Genomic DNA, 5,000 nt, shown 5'->3' on the forward strand with positions numbered 1-5,000 from the left:
CTAGGGCGGTATCTGATCGCCTTCGAACCTCTAACTTTCGTTCTTGATTAATGAAAACATACTTGGCAAATGCTTTCGCTTCTGTTCGTCTTGCGACGATCCAAGAATTTCACCTCTAACGTCGCAATACGAATGCCCCCGCCTGTCCCTATTAATCATTACCTCGGGTTCCGAAAACCAACAAAATAGAACCGAGGTCCTATTCCATTATTCCATGCACACAGTATTCAGGCGGGCTTGCCTGCTTTAAGCACTCTAATTTGTTCAAAGTAAACGTGCCGGCCCACCGAGACACTCAATAAAGAGCACCCTGGTAGGATTTCAACGGGGTCCGCCTCGGGACGCACGAGCACGCACGAGGCGGTCGCACGCCTTCGGCTCGCCCCACCGGCAGGACGTCCCACGATACATGCCAGTTAAACACCGACGGGCGGTGAACCAACAGCGTGGGACACAAATCCAACTACGAGCTTTTTAACCGCAACAACTTTAATATACGCTATTGGAGCTGGAATTACCGCGGCTGCTGGCACCAGACTTGCCCTCCAATAGATACTCGTTAAAGGATTTAAAGTGTACTCATTCCGATTACGGGGCCTCGGATGAGTCCCGTATCGTTATTTTTCGTCACTACCTCCCCGTGCCGGGAGTGGGTAATTTGCGCGCCTGCTGCCTTCCTTGGATGTGGTAGCCGTTTCTCAGGCTCCCTCTCCGGAATCGAACCCTGATTCCCCGTTACCCGTTACAACCATGGTAGGCGCAGAACCTACCATCGACAGTTGATAAGGCAGACATTTGAAAGATGCGTCGCCGGTACGAGGACCGTGCGATCAGCCCAAAGTTATTCAGAGTCACCAAGGCAAACGGACCGGACGAGCCGACCGATTGGTTTTGATCTAATAAAAGCGTCCCTTCCATCTCTGGTCGGGACTCTGTTTGCATGTATTAGCTCTAGAATTACCACAGTTATCCAAGTAACGTGGGTACGATCTAAGGAACCATAACTGATTTAATGAGCCATTCGCGGTTTCACCTTAATGCGGCTTGTACTGAGACATGCATGGCTTAATCTTTGAGACAAGCATATGACTACTGGCAGGATCAACCAGGGAGCTGCGTCAACTAGAGCTGAGCAGCCGGCCGCCCGGGAGTGTGTCCCGGGGGCCCGCGCGAACACGCAAGCGTCCGCTCAATCATTCTGCAAACAGGAGGAGGCTGAGCTCCCCTGCACAATACACCTCGAAACCCTCTCAGGTCCCGGCGGCGCGCAGCGCCGTCCCAAGTACTTGGTCGGGTTCGAGAGAGGCGCAATCGCCCGGAGTTAGGCGAGTAGACGCTTTCGGTGCGACCACCCGTGCTCCCAACTGAGCTTGCCGCTGCCGACAGAGGCCCGGGAGCGTGCTGTCGTGGCATTGCCGGCGGGAGACAACACGCGCCACCTACGGTGACCGGCAGCTCCAACGCCAGCGCCACAGAAGGACAAAAGCCCCACTTGGGTGCCGAAGCGAACTCTCCCAGCACAGCGCACGCGCCAACACATCCGCACAGCTGCGATACAAACCACCAGCGAGAACCGCTGGGGCGACCGAGCAGCAGACGGCGTCGCGGCGCCGAGCGCCGGGCGGCGGCGCATCCTCAACGCACACAGTCCTCAATCGGACCAGCACACTGAAGATGTCCACCGCGCTTCGCACCGGGCCCGCGAGGACCTACTTTGGCCGCACGGCGCCGCGCGCAGGGTGCGCCGGCGCGCAGCTGCGACGCCTGCCGCGTCCGTCGGCCGGCGCGCCTGCCACTGGCCGCCCCCACCAGCCGGCTGTAGCGCGTGCGCCCACGCACCGCGCGGCCAGCACGCCGGGAGGCGCCCCCTCACCGGCCGGGGACGGTCCCACCCAGCCACCGCCGCGTATCGCTTCACACCCAGATGCCGTTCAGTTTCGTCGGCATGGTGGGTATCGCTGGAACAACCGGTTCGTACCTCAACCTATCGTCGCCATCACCGATTCACCCCTAGCGAGAACAACCGCACCACAACAGGTTACCATTTGTTCATTTGCGTAACTTCACCAGAAAACGCAGGCGTCCATCGCCATTTGCAACTTCAACGATTATTGCATGCCTGTGTCAGGTGTCACGCCACACTACGTCTGCCCACATACACGCAACAAAATGTGCACGCCTAGACAATACGTGGAAGGTGGCCCCCGTACGTATGCGATGTCCATTGCTCGAACGACTGTCAACCGGCCTCTGTAGCATGTCGCAGATATGGAACGCGGTGCACCATGCCATCACGGTGTGTGAGGAGAGACGACTAGGTCCGAATACATCAACAGACAGCTCATGCTGATCGCCATCCACGGCGTCCGTTCCTCCCACACGTCTCTATGGCGTACCACACTGCAATCCAGCTCTCATAGGGAGACGACACGTAGCTGCGTGCACAATATTTGCACTGTATGGTCCGCCGTTTTTGGGCGCAGTCGTTGTACGGTCACACATGTGCCACGATGTATCATTCGGTACATAAGGACGAATGTGCAGTACAGATTGTGGTTTACGCGTACGACATTAGCGGACGGTTGACACAGGCCGCACCACAACGTAGCCTGAGTACGTCGCATGCGAAGGGCATTGAACATGCAAACTTCTCACCAACCAGCTTGCGAAGGCAGGGGGGCAAGGTGGGGACGTGGGGAGGGGCGGCATGTACGTCCTGCTGCCATCCACATTACAGTGTACAGCAGGAGCATGTGGAAAGTCAGCAAGACTTGCAAGGTGTTTAACATGAAGCGATACACAGGGGAGCGGGCAGTGCGAGTAGCGAACTATATTGCGAGGGTTGCGGGTGGGCAACACTACACTAATTGAACGAGTCGTATAACAATTACAGAGCAGGTTTAGGCGACAACATGGGTTACGTTAGGGGACAACGTGGGTTACGTTAGGGGACAACGTGGGTTACTTTAGGGGACAACGTGGGTTAGGTTAAGGCACAACGTGGGTTAGGTTAAGGCACAACGTGGGTTAGGTTAAGGCACAACGTGGGTTAGGTTAAGGCACAACGTGGGTTAGGTTAAGGCACAACGTGGGTTAGGTTAAGGCACAACGTGGGTTAGGTTAAGGCACAACGTGGGTTAGGTTAAGGCACAACGTGGGTTAGGTTAAGGCACAACGTGGGTTAGGTTAAGGCACAACATGGGTTAGGTTAAGGCACAACGTGGGTTAGGTTAAGGCACAACGTGGGTTAGGTTAAGGCACAACGTGGGTTAGGTTAAGGCACAACATGGGTTAGGTTAAGGCACAACATGGGTTAGGTTAAGGCACAACATGGGTTAGGTTAAGGCACAACATGGGTTAGGTTAAGGCACAACATGGGTTAGGTTAAGGCACAACATGGGTTAGGTTAAGGCACAACATGGGTTAGGTTAAGGCACAACATGGGTTAGGTTAAGGCACAACGTGGGTTAGGTTAAGGCACAACGTGGGTTAGGTTAAGGCACAACATGGGTTAGGTTAAGGCACAACATGGGTTAGGTTAAGGCACAACATGGGTTAGGTTAAGGCACAACATGGGTTAGGTTAAGGCACAACATGGGTTAGGTTAAGGCACAACATGGGTTAGGTTAAGGTACAACATGGGTTAGGTTAAGGTACAACATGGGTTAGGTTAAGGTACAACATGGGTTAGGTTAAGGTACAACATGGGTTAGGTTAAGGTACAACATGGGTTAGGTTAAGGTACAACATGGGTTAGGTTAAGGTACAACATGGGTTAGGTTAAGGTACAACATGGGTTAGGTTAAGGTACAACATGGGTTAGGTTAAGGTACAACATAGGTTAGGTTAAGGTACAACATAGGTTAGGTTAAGGTACAACATAGGTTAGGTTAAGGTACAACATAGGTTAGGTTAAGGTACAACATAGGTTAGGTTAAGGTACAACATAGGTTAGGTTAAGGTACAACATAGGTTAGGTTAAGGTACAACATAGGTTAGGTTAAGGTACAACATAGGTTAGGTTAAGGTACAACATAGGTTAGGTTAAGGTACAACATAGGTTAGGTTAAGGTACAACATAGGTTAGGTTAAGGTACAACATAGGTTAGGTTAAGGTACAACATAGGTTAGGTTAAGGTACAACATAGGTTAGGTTAGGTTAGGTTAGGTTACACGTTGTTGTAAGGAAAGGTGTAGGGGGGGGGGGCGGGGGCGGCAGGTTCGTTGATAGTGATTATAGTAAGTGAATGCTTGTGACATGATCAGATTTGTCACGTCAGGATGCACCTTTGGCTTATTAGAGGCGGCGCTCCAATTCTATGCTTGTGTGAGACCTGTGTCTTTGACTCATGTCATTGTTTGTGCGCTGTGACAGGAGGTACTATTGTGATGTTGGGTGCACCGTTGTATAGGACATGTGTGGGTGTTGGTGCCTGGTCTGCGCAATGGTGGATGTCGAAAGGCTGGGATATTGTATTTTCCGCATGGACCTCCTGGTCTGGTTGTGATAGTGTGGATTGTGTAATGTGGCGGAGAAGATGCACTGGATGTTGTTCCATGCTGGTGCTTACATATTGTATGTGCGCCTGTTAGAAGCAGAGAGTGGTGCGTGATCAGAGTGTCTGGCTGACGTGTGGTTCCCATTGTGGGCAGACTCTTTCAGCATGTATACGGACAGTTGTGTATATTTGCTGTAGTTTGATGGCTCTGCATTGATTACTAATCAGCGCCGTGTGTACGGGTAATCTGGTTCCAGTCCAAAATGTTCCATCTGTGTACATTAGTGACAAAGACTCCCCCCATGCAGTGGGGCTCGGTCTGTTATAGCTCTTCCGCGTAATATATTTGCCCCACGTTTTTGCGACTGCGAGTGCGAGTGCAACGCGCATGGGGACCGACATGCTGATGGCTCGGTATCGGACGCCGTACAGTGAGCAACGCGATCGCGTCTCTCGCTCGTAAGTGGTACAGGTCGCGGCTCATGTATAGGGACAGCGGGA

General features: G+C 52.7%; 1 non-coding gene across 1 annotated transcript in view; it reads right to left on the reverse strand.

Moving 5' to 3' along the window:
- The window catches only part of LOC124729444, a 1,909-nt gene extending 797 nt beyond the window's left edge, over positions 1-1,112 (reverse strand). The window contains exon 1 of the ribosomal RNA XR_007007686.1: positions 1-1,112. This exon is cut by the window's left edge and continues 797 nt beyond it. This is a non-coding gene — a ribosomal RNA (small subunit ribosomal RNA).
- Between the last annotated feature and the right edge of the window lie 3,888 nt (positions 1,113-5,000).

The sequence above is a fragment of the Schistocerca piceifrons genome, unplaced genomic scaffold (assembly GCF_021461385.2).
Source record: "Schistocerca piceifrons isolate TAMUIC-IGC-003096 unplaced genomic scaffold, iqSchPice1.1 HiC_scaffold_1209, whole genome shotgun sequence".
NCBI lineage: Eukaryota > Metazoa > Arthropoda > Insecta > Orthoptera > Acrididae > Schistocerca > Schistocerca piceifrons.